This window comes from Thermobia domestica, chromosome 9 (assembly GCF_964235325.1).
Source record: "Thermobia domestica chromosome 9, izTheDome1.hap1.1, whole genome shotgun sequence".
In the NCBI taxonomy this organism is placed as follows: Eukaryota; Metazoa; Arthropoda; class Insecta; order Zygentoma; family Lepismatidae; genus Thermobia; species Thermobia domestica.
Window position 1 is genome coordinate 23138065 of NC_137462.1, and position 12675 is coordinate 23150739.

At 36.0% G+C, this 12675-nt stretch overlaps 1 protein-coding gene and 1 pseudogene across 3 annotated transcripts in view; one reads left to right on the plus strand and one right to left on the minus strand.

Moving 5' to 3' along the window:
• The window catches only part of Tpst (tyrosylprotein sulfotransferase), a 532464-nt gene that overhangs the window by 485086 nt on the left and 34703 nt on the right, over window positions 1-12675 (minus strand). The window lies entirely within an intron of this gene.
• LOC145660767 (serine/threonine-protein phosphatase CPPED1 pseudogene) lies at window positions 1540-2472 on the plus strand (annotated as a pseudogene).

The following is a 12675-nucleotide window of genomic DNA, read 5'->3' on the forward strand; positions in this document are numbered from 1 at the left end:
AGCAGATAAGTTAGTCATGATATCGGTATCTTATGTAAAATAATATTGTCTAGGGCGATCTTGTTCCACATTTTGATTATCTTTTATCTATTTGAAGATATCACATAATTACTGTAAAATTAGCGGTATTTTAATTTCGTCGTGATGGGGCCTCTTAAAGGAAGTGCCGTACACAAGAGTGACATGTAATTGCATTAGCTCCGTGAGGAGGCAGTTTGTTGACTCGGGGAGGAAGGGAGAGTCCTGGAAGAAACAGTGTTCACTGTAACTGTCTGTAGGAATGATAGTAACAATATAGTGGGCGTTTATGCCAACGACTGCAACATAACAGTGTTGGGTCAAGGTTCAGAAAATTGATGTGTAAGATCTTTTATTTCACAAAGAGAGTCTGTCACAAGAACTCGTATAAACAGGCAACATTCGGGGCGTTCAAAGTACAAGCGAATCAAGTCACATTATTAAAGTTTTTAGAAAAATAAACTTTTTGCGGTATAACATTACACGGAATGCAGCAAGCTTCATTACAGGGATTTTTTTCTTTCTAAGAGTTATTTACAAAATCTAGAAATGGATTTTTAAAGCTCTGAAAAGAACTTCGGATAGAGATCTTGAAGATTAAATATGTTCAAAGTGACCGAAAATGGATTTGGTTCCCTTGTGTGCTACACGCCTCATTTTTGTAACTAAAGCAATAAGGTAGTAATAACATAATGCAAGCCTCATTAGCATGTATTCTTCCATAGGAGAAATGCTACACACAGTATATACACTCCAACTCCAAATACCTTTCCCCAAGGGATTGAAAGTCATGATGACAGCAAAAGCAAACAGCGCCCCTTTGCGCCTTCGGCACCCTAATCCTGTAGAAGTTATTCGTATGCCAATATTCTTGCCATCTCTTACATTTCCTGGTCTCTTACGAATAGAACTCTCAGACGTCACGTTTTTTTTTTTTTTTCCTGAAATTTTAGCAAAGAGTAAATGCGAGTAACTATTAACATATCATTAATTTTCATAGTGTGTCAGTTTTTTAGTTTAAAAAATATGAGAGCCCTAGCTACGAAGCAATTTTCCTCGTGTGAGCATATTTAATTACATGGCAAGTAGCTAATGGAACAAGTTTTCAAGACACTAACAGATTATTTTTTTTTTTAGATTAGAAAAAAAAAACAATAAATTTTCATTATGTTTGATATTTTACACTCTTTGCACTCTTTAGCTATACCAGCATGGCAGGGATCACAAGAACCCGCTACTGAAATAAAGAAGAAAAAAACAGATTATATCTACAAAGAAACAACATATTTGCACTCATTATATAGTGGCTTACAAATTGTTTAACTGCACGGTTTATAATATCGAAGGCTTTTCAAAGACATTGTAGAATCCTAGTTAACAAACAAGTTTCCATGGAAAGAAATTGATTCACGACATTCCTTTATACTGTCCGACACATCTCAAGTCTAGAGTTATAATAAAGATCAGTCTGTGAAAATAAACAATAACGATAATACGAAAAGGAACAGATACAAAATTTAAATGGGTGATATAGACAATGAATTATTAAAATCAGATGTACATGCGTGGAAAGTGCCTATTAAAGATCGTGGGCATATAAGCCTTACAAAAGATAAAGAAGGTAAATGGAAAGGACCGTTCTACTTCATCGTAGGCACTGATCCTCAATTAGGGTTTATGCAACGTGAACTGGAGAAGAGTTCCGAACCAAAATGGGATAGAGAAATTGAACTGTTAAGAAGAGCAATTGAAAAAGTAAACATTATGAGACCAAAACCTAAATTTTTCGCATTGTGTGGAAATTACTGCGATGCAACGTACAAAGAAAACCACGATCTGCGAGCTCAGCAAGAACATGATTTTAAGAAACTGTTCCTTACTTTGGATCCCGATATTCCTCTTGTTTTTTGCCCCGGAAATCGCGATATTGGTGATTATCCCACAAAGGAGACTTTAACAACCTATCGTGCCACATTTGGAGATGATTATTATTCGTTCTGGTGCGGAGGAGTATTCTTTATTGTCCTCAACTCTCAGTTCTTTGAGCATTCAGCGTATGCCAGAACAATGGCTGCAGACCAAGATATGTGGATTGACTTACAGCTGAAGAAAATACAGATCAATGGCTGCAAACACGCTATTATCTTACAACATATTCCATGGTTTTTGCAGACTCCAGACGAATCTAAAATTTCGACTTGGTCTGTTAATATTGAAGTTAGGAAACCAATGTTAGAAAAGTTCAAGAGAGCTGGAATATCCAAAATCTTCTGTGGTCATCGCCACAAAAATTCTGGAGGCCCAGATGAGAACCTTGAGGTGGTCGTCACAGCACCTATTGGAGGTCAACTTGGAAAGGACGAGCCAGGCATTAGAATTGTTAAAGTATTTGATGATAGTATTCAACATAGTTTTCACTCACTAAAAAGCATTCCAACCAAAGTTAATCTGTAAAAAAAATTAACTTAGAATGCCAGTCCTTTTTGTTCAAAATTTAATTCTCTACCTTACTAAATATCTCTCCTTTTTTCTAAATGGAGCTATTCTTCGGCGAAATAATTCTAACTTTTTCTTCTTTTCCTCGACATTGTACTCTTTATACTTTAAACTCATACGAAATTTAATTTAATACTTTTGGTAGGAACTGTAAAGTTATTATTGTTGCTATTATTAATGTAAACTTTTAAAAACGTCTCCCTAATGTTGTTTCGAAAGTGTTTGTTATATAAAATCGAGTAACGTCATTTAATTTGTTGAATAAAAAATCATGAAATGTACGAAGATGTTAGTTGCCTTTATATTTAGAGTACAGTGTTTTGTAGTATAATTCAAGTATATCAATTTTTGTTTCTATAATTGTATATTTTTGTATTTCAAAAGAGAAAAAGAACCAAGCTCGTTTCCTTGGGAGCCAGGAATACAGAAAAAATAAACAACTAGAGAAAGCCTCACAATAAAATAGGAAAATAGAAAGTAAATAGATGAAAACCAAGACCGATGAATATAGAAACAGTCTTCAAAATAGAAAAGGGACTTCTCCTAGAAGTAGTCCTGTGGCACGTAAGTCTATAGAAATTCACAGACGCTCCTACTCTAGGATCTTCTGGCTTGGAACGAGATAGGATGTTGTTCAGAAACAAGGATTTGTTAATCTCAACCCTGTAAGTTATCAGTGTTTAGTAGACGTTATATAAAAAAATTAAACAAGAAATTCTGAGAAATGTGGAGGTCTTTCGCACACAGTGCATACCCTCATTGTAAAAACCTAAAATTCAAATAGTCATGCTTTACTCATATTTAAATAACACATGCAATTGTAAATGTTAATAATTATATTGGTGTAGGCATATGTCTTTTGAGTTTTCTTCTAGTATCCATGAAGATAGACCTTTGTATTTCCACTATGTTACCATAAATAAAAATCTGCATTCAAATTAACTATATTAGGAGACAAACTATAGAATTTAGTTTACCGTAGAAATTTAATTAACCGAAATAAGCTATACCACTTACAGAAGCAAACACGAATACAAAGCTTAAATTTCGACTAACAAGGTACACTCGCAAAGTGTCCTCTCGGGATTCGTGTAAAATTGAGCTACGGTAAAATTCACTACACCAGTGAATTTCCGAGAAAATTGTACATGAATTTGATGTGTCACTTGCACTTATTCTAATTTGAAAAATCGATAACTGAATCCAATACGATGGATCCAAGATGGCGGCCGGGATGGGTAATATGTGTCAGAGAAGCAGTACTTGATCCAATTTGTTGAGCATATGCCCACATTTATGTTCACTTACATGTAAAGAAACTAAAAGCAATTTTGTGTCCGAGCGTTATAGTAGTGTATGATTGAATTCCGGATATATGAAGGCCCATAAATATGCAAATTATCAGTATGGGCCGCTAGAATTAGTGCAATACATATTGGGCCGCAGAGAATTTTGCATTTGAATCATTTTACACGCATCTCGAGGGGACACTTCGCGAATGTACCTTGTAAGAGACGAAAATACCTTTTTCCTGCCGATCAGAAGAAAAATTAAATATGGAATAGAAGCATTTCAAGAAATAATCCCGGAGTAACAACATGGTTGTCAATGTTGACGGAAGTAAAGTCAACGAAATGCCACACACGAAGCACCAGTCAGACAAACAATTTTTGACTATTATAGAGAATAGTGCGTTAAAATCATAGGCGGCGCCACAGTGAGTGCATCCACATTAACTTCGATTTTCAGATTTCCTACAATAATCCTTTCTATTTTGTATCTGTATTGTTTCCTATGTTTGGATATATTTGAGTGAATTCTTAAGTCTCTCATAAGATACTTGCTATCATATCGTGTTTTTCTAGTGTTTTTTTTTTTTTAAAGTAAAACTTAGGGATTATTTTTGAGATCTTAAGGCTCAATAGTGCAGAACGTTCTGGCAACAATGTTAGGACGTGTTGTCCTATCCTAGCCTGCACCCACATTTCCAAAATCCTGGCACCGCCTATGGTAAAAATGGATATCTTAACATATTACGGAAGGTATGCCATTTGTCAGCAGGGAGGTTATAAAGAACGAGACGTAAAGTTTAAAGTGGGAACTAACCACTGTAATGTGTTTGATGTCCCCATTGGTAATCGAACCAGGACTCCGGAATTTCTTAGGGGGGAAAATCTCTTGAATCTGTTTCCAAAAATCTTTATTCTCTGCACAACAATGACTAATCACCTCTGGGTGCACGGGATCTCTAGTTCAATCCCAGCTTCAATAAAGTGGGCACGATGGTGGACAAACACCATGCATATAGATTATCTCGGCGTTTTCTACCAGATCGATGTTTACCTTTTCCTAATAGTAACACACACATTCTTTACGTATATACTACTTATAAATGAAGTTTTTGAGGAAACATTTTCACTGATGTTTTAACTATACATGAAATCGAAAAAAAAAAGTGTTATCTCATGAAGAAAAATCAATGATATAGGCCTTACTGTTGCTTTCTGTAGTAAATCAGTAATATATATCAGTAATGCATTAAAACCGCACGCACGCTACGAAAATTGCACAAACTTATTACATTATTACATATATGATATGATCACTCCTGGTGTGACTAAAGAAAATAGTTCTGAAGGCAAATCCCAGGTGAGAAGAACTTGAGAATAAACATGTTGGCGTTATTCCAGCAACAAGGAGGATTTTGTGTATGCTTTGCATTAATTTTGAGTGGGTTAATTAGGTTATCAGTCTACTCATGCACGAGCCTCACTTACCAACAGAAAAGAAACTTTTTTCTTTAAAAAAAAGGAAAAAAACAAGTGGAGGAGGCATAGAAATTCTAGTGAGAGTAGAGAAGAAAAGGATTTTGCAACGCAGTAATGCTGAAGAAAACATCAAGCATCACGAAACGTATAACCCAACAGAGGTCACGAACCCCTCGAGACATTCTTTGTATTTTTTTTCCGTCTTTTCTCTCTCTTTCTCATTGAAATTTTCACATCTTGTAGAAAGAAAAAGTGGAAAAATAAAATCTCTTCCACAACCTGGCAGTGACACGCAGAGTTCAGCAGCTTAGGAACACAGACAAAATAAGAAGAAAACAACACACAGCAAATGGAAACTGAATGTATATTACTTATGCAATATGTTCCAAGTCCGTACCCACACTTTTTTTTTTTCAGAATAGGGAAAACAACAAAAAATCTTCCCCGTTTATATTATAAACTATAATATTATATATATATATATATATATATATATATATATATATATATATATATATATATATATATATATATATATGTGTGTGTGTGTGTGTGTGTGTGTGTGTTTGTCAGCTACACAAATCGATATCGTTCAACCGTTTGAAATAAATTTTGGAACATACATAGTTAGCACAAGACCGGATTAAGGAGGGGCTTAGGGAGGCTATAGATCCGGGCCTCCACTTTGATCACATTCTCAATTGCCTATCTAAAAAGAATCATGAAGATATAATCATCATAAAATAAAATATTACTGAAAATTTCCCGAACATTGAAACCAATACATTTATACTATAGCTTTGTCAAGTTGCTCTTTGAATTTATTTTTAAATAAATAAATAAATAAAACAGAAATGTACAACGCTGCAAGCTGCAATAAGTGACTTCATTCTGATTTATAAAATATAAATAAAAATTTTTCCTTGCTTTTCAGTTATATATGATAAGTATTTTTACTATTATATAAATATTGTGTTCTCAATTATTATTTTTATATATAATATTTTTTAAATGCAAAGTTTTTTTCTGTTGACATTTAATAGACCTAGAATTTATAATAATGAACAAGACTTATCACTACCATATATAAGTTGTTTCAAATAACATGGAATAACTACAATCCATAACATGGGTTTCATCATTATACCAAAACTACTTGCATACACAACTGAAAAATTAAAATTGACTTATATATGGATTAATAACACAATAAGCTATTGACTGTGTGCATGTTGCTTCAAAGTTATTCGTTCCATAGTGACACAGTAAATCAAGTCACGATAAAATTAATGCAGAACTTCTCATTTTCTGTAACAAAAAATAATAATTTTCTTTATCAGAGATTTTCATACAGTACTTTTTTCATTAAATAAATGTACTTTCAGAAGCATTTATTTTTCCTGGACTTTACACACACACACACACAGACTTTTCATTACCACGCAAACTTTTCATTATCAAGTACGAAATAATATTTGAAAATTTTCCAGTTTTGAAAATTGTTATTGGAAAATTATAATTAGTTGCTATTTAACACTGGTAAAATAAGAAATTAAATGTCGGTGGTTGCGAAGCATGGTCGCTTACTCTGAGGGAAGAATGTAGACTGGAAGTATTTGAGAACAAGATCCTGAGACGAAAATTTGAACCCAAGAGGAACGGGAATGGGAGAAACTTCATAACGAAGAACTGAATAATTTATATCGTTTATCACGTTTATAGGGTCATCGTGTCTACAAAGCTCAGGTGGGCAGGTCATGTGACCAGAATGGAAGAAAGTAGAAACGTTTTCAAAGTTTCAACTGGAAATATAATCGGAAAACGATCATTAGGAAGACCCAGTCGCAGATCGGAGGACAATATTAAGATGGATCTCGCAGAAATAGGAACAAAACTACAGTTGCGTACGAACAGAAGTCAACGGAGAGCTTTGGTTGAACGCGGCATCGAACTTCCGGGCTCCATAGGTCATAGGGTTAGTTAGTTAATATTTCTACACATAGTTAGTTACAATTGGGTGGTCGCATGCCAAAACGGACTAACAAGATATCTAACTAACTGAGATAGAGTGACATTAGTTTTGAGAACTGAAAAGTTCCTCACTCGCCATAAAATCCACTCATCACAACAACTTAATCCATCCATTGGCAAACTAAAGAAGCTACAAACTTGGTTCACTCTTGCATGATAAAATTTTCAGTTCACACACAAATGTAGTTAGTCCGTTTCGGCATGGAACCACCCAATTAATCTTATAGCTTAATGCTGAGTTAATACTTGATCCTGGGTACTTTTTTAGCATGAAAAACTTCCCATTTCACATCACTAATGAAAAGTGGATCTGCTATTATAATCGTACACGGCCACGACAAAGATTGGATCTTGGTCAAAGTCCAGGACGGTTTTGCAGACCCTCAGAGGATGTTATTGCTGGTACAGTGATCTATGGTGGGGTAGATCCATAATGTCTTTTATCCGTCGAGACAAAATCATCACTACAGATCTTTAATGCGCTAAACTCCATGGAATGCACTGGAACTTTGCCCGTCCTTATGTTGCACAATTTATGCGTAAATCTAGCTCAAAGGACGCTGCAGACTCTCCATATTTCCAATGCGAAATTCTACCTTATCAACTCTATTGCCCTAATGTCTCTCCCACCTACTACCATCTTTTCCAGCATCTCGAGCTTTCTAGGGAGGGAAGACATCCCCTGATGATCGGGAAGTGCAATATGCGATTGAGGACTTCTTCGCATAGCAGACCCAGAAGTTTTTTCATCACGAAATTCATTCGTTGGCAAAGGTGTGTGTGGTTGCAGACTGTGATTATATCAATATTATAGGTCTTTTTATTTCTTTGGCCCTTGGAAATGACGTACTAGGATGGACATTTCATTAGCACCAATCTAACACTTCTAAATTGTTACTAGCTTACTTTGAAGCTTGAAACTTAGTTTGTAAATTACTTTAGATTTATCGAAAAAATCATTTGGAAGATCATCTAAACTTCCTTTTATTGAAAGAAATAATTTTTAAAAAGTTTAACTATTAAAATAGTTAAATATACATCTAACGATGCTGCGCCTCTGCATCCAGTTGCAATACAAAATCGCCGCCCCTGTACACGTTTTAATGCACTGAAAGTGGAATTCTGTTTCACATATAGTTTTATTCACACACGAAAAGACCTGAATTTTATGCTATTTTACAACACATACACACGAATATATCAAAAGCAACGTACGTACTGAAACTACGTCAATTTTGTAGATTAAAAAGGGAGAGAAAAATAACTCGTATCTAGGTATTATCGAATGGAGTTTATATGGTGAATTAAATAACGATTCACTGACTTATAAATCAACGTCCATTTGTAAATTAGCGCACAGGTTAGGAAATCTATAAAGCAGTGCTGAATGGATAAAACAGAATCTACGCCACAGAGAACATACAATATACGGAGGAAAAAAAATCGAATGTGTACATAGCAAATAATTCACTTTTTACGTGAACAAATTCACTTTTACACATTTATATTTATTTCCTTAATGCATCAAAACTTTAAAAATATGATTATATACGGGTAAATGCGTTAATTTGATTAGCTGTGGTTGCTAATTTTCGGAGATTTATCAACAGAATTTTCACCACATTTACAAACTCCAAAAGGAAAGACTTGTAATAATGATAGCAATTACCATTTCACTTATTACTGCTACACATAATTACTTCAGTATTAACTGAGTTTATCTGTTTACTTATTTGTGTTGTTAGAGGAAGTGAATTTCATGTGTGTCGTCCTAGGTGAAGTAGTCTTTGAGTTTTACGTCCCACGGTTATGCCGGTTAGGCTAAAGGAGACGGTGATGATGAGTAATGAATGAAATGGTGGAATGAAGAAAGTGGGAGGAAACGGGAGAACCCCTAGAAAACCCACGCACACGGTGTTTGTCCACCACAAAGCTCACTTGGCGGGGGCTGGGATCGAACCCGGGACCCCAAGCACCAGAGGTGAACGCTCGTCCTAGGTGAGATTCCCGGCGGGGGAACAATTTTGGGGTACTTGCCAAGCATAGAGAGGCAACTGAAGAGACAAGGTTAGGAACTGTCTGCTGGGAGGCAGACCTTTTGATCGGTCTCGGACCTGTGGAATACTTCCTAGAGGAGTGTGGAGTTAATATAACTCATTTTTTGTCAAAAAGCTGGGGGTAATACCCCATGACCCCCGTAGCTCCGCCCATGGACAAAGTGCAAACGACAGATTCATTTCGATTGAGATATTAGTGTCACATAATACTTCATTCATGCAACAGCTGCCGTAAAAATCAGTTGGCTCCACCTGAGGCAAAATATCTACTTTATAAAATCTTATCATATTGTTCTTCAATTTTTCTATACTAATTCCTCATAAATTATGATAAATAAAGTTACCTAGTTTTTGCATCCTCTCATCAATTAAGATGTCAACTAATAAGAGATTCACGCTTATTTTCAGAAATTGTTCAAGGATTTAAAATATATTTTTCATTTTTGTATGTATGTTCTAGACAGGCATATGTTCCGATTTCAGGCGACGTTGAAAATTAGTGCAACACCAAGGGGGCTGCTGTGAGCTGAAAAAAATAGGGAAATACTGCTTAGTTTATTAATTTGGTCTTTAGCTATAATGGGTAAGATCAGGACCAGCGGAAGGCCCATGCGAAACATACGGTTGTATGAGACACCGAGGAGGGCTCCGGCACACACCACTCATCTTTTATGTCCTGTACTTGAAAAATTAACGTTTTATTATTTTTTATTCTAAATAATTTAGACCTATAATTGGAGAGAAGATCCTCTTTACTCCACTTATGCGTTCGCTTATCCGGATACTCCTTCAATACGCCTGAACTGTTCTTAATAAAATTTGACATGGTGATCTGAGAGAGCGCTGCTTATCATAAGGAGTAGGGTGTCCCACTCGAACATGCTATTGAGGAATAATCACCGAAAAACGGGATGCCCATAGATTTAATCTTGGAGAAGCATGTGGCGCGCGAATTCTGATTGTAAACAATGGAAAATAGAATTTTCCGCATTAGAAATAGGCCGAAGCCCTTTTTGTTTTGTTCTGCGAATACAATTTTCCAAAGCCATTATGTATTTTTTTCTTTTTTTTTCTGAAATGCCAAGTTAAACTATTTCCAGTCGTGTTCATTCAGGAAAATAACTGATGCATTGAAAATTCTATGAATAATCAATAAAGGTCTATAGCTTCGCTCCAAAGGGCCTAGCGGAATAAGCATGTGAAAACTGACCCCAAGCATACAGTAATATACAGTAATACCACAAATATACAGCAATACCATCGAAACAAACTAAACACACAAATACCTATTTACAACAGGCATATTATTAACCAACTGTTACAAAACAAGAACAATTACTAAACAAAGATCTATATATATCACAGAACATTGATTATGTGCAAATTTAACACAAAATGCGGGAATGTATAATTTCAGTTGATGTACAGCAGTGGCGTAGCCAAGGAAGGTGCGAACAGGGTCGAGAACCCCCTTCATCCTCAGAGACCAATTACCATTAAGACAAAAAATACTTGTTATCATAAGATTCCAATGTTATAACAACTTCATCCCCCCCATTCAAAGGTATTGATTATCCTAGTGGTGTACAGTATCATACGTATACCACATAGATGCTGACCTATGTACATTTGCCTAATGTACACCACTAGGATGCTGACCTATGTACATTTGCCTTTTTTTTTTTTCACTATGAGGTACACTTGCAAACAAAATGAAAACAATATATGATGTTAGGGACTCTCTCAAGACAAAACTGGCAAAAAATTGTGAGTGTCCCAGTTACTCTTCCACTATTTTTTTTTTTTTTTGAAAATTTCAAAAATTTTTTGACTTCAATTTTCAACTCCAAAAAATTTTTAAAAAAATATTTTCCGACTTTTCTCTTGTTGAAAACATCTAACATTTTTTTTTCATGAAAATCGGTTGAGCCGTTCAGGAGGAAAAAAATAATTTCAATTCTCCTTCCCCCCTCCAAAAGCGTGTGGGGGGCTGAAACTTTTGGAAACTGAGTTTCTCATAAATGTTAATCGATACTGTAAATTTGATGCAGATATGCTTAGTAGTAGTTTTTAAGCGCTTGGGGGCAATTTGCTGTGAATAAAACTTAACCTAAGTCATACTTAATTTTAATCTAAATAATGTCCTTGCATTTTAGAAGTCGTTTTGGAATAACTCTTCCGTATATTTTCAATTATGAGAAATTAATTTTTAACTAGTAACAGCAATACGGCTCTTATATGTACAAAGACGACCATGGAACATATCTTTCGAGTTACAAGTTGACACAGGTTTATGATAAATCAGATTTGCAGTTGCAAAAAAGAATAAAATCTTAATTTTTTATCTTAAGCAGAATTTTGTTTTAGCATTTGTCGGAACATATTTCCTAACAACTGCTAAAATAGCGACACAAATATAAAAATATCGAATTTACGTAACTTGTTACACATTTATTATTATCAGCACATGTAATTTTTAGGGATGGCCACAAAGTTCCGGCTCTGACGGAACCGGTTCTCGGAGATCCGGTTTTCAGAACCGGTTCCGGACCTGGATCCGAAACCCGGTTCCAGAACCGGATCTTAAGAACCGGTTCCAGATCTGGATCTGAAAACCCGGTTCCAGAACCGGATCTTAGGAACCGGTTCCAGACCTGGATCCGAAAGCCCCCAAAGACCCGTAAAGGAGGCACAAAGTTCACCTTCAAAAAAAATGCAAAGAGGACCATGCGCTTGTGCCTTCCCCGCCCAGACCCGATTGTGCCCCCGAAAAAATGTTGGTCCACCAGTGGGAGTTTAGCCAAATGAGTTGGCCAGTTTGCCTGTTTAGCCAATGAGTTTGCCAGTTACCCAGTTTAGTTAGCCAAATGAGACAAGCTGCTGCCGCCTGGGCGCCTGCCTGTCGCTTCCACCATTTCATCTAGCATACTGTTCACAGCCTGCCAGCAGCTCGGGTTTAGTGTAGGGATGGTCATAAATTTTCGGTTCCAGCGGAACCGGTTCTTGGAGATCCGGTTTTCAGAACCGGTTCTTGGAGATCCGGTTTTCAGAACCGGTTCCAGACCTGGATTCGAAAAACCGGTTCCGGATCTTCTAGAACCGGATCCATTCAGACCCGAAAACCGGTTCCACCCCTAGTAATTTTATCTTCGAGGGGTGATCAAAAAGTAAGGTTACAAAGCCTACAGTGAAACGTGTATATATTATTTCATACAACCAATACAGTCAACAGATTGTATGCATTAGGTCATTTTTCGGCGTAGTCTCCATATCGATTGAAGCACTTGTCGCATCCATGGATGAGC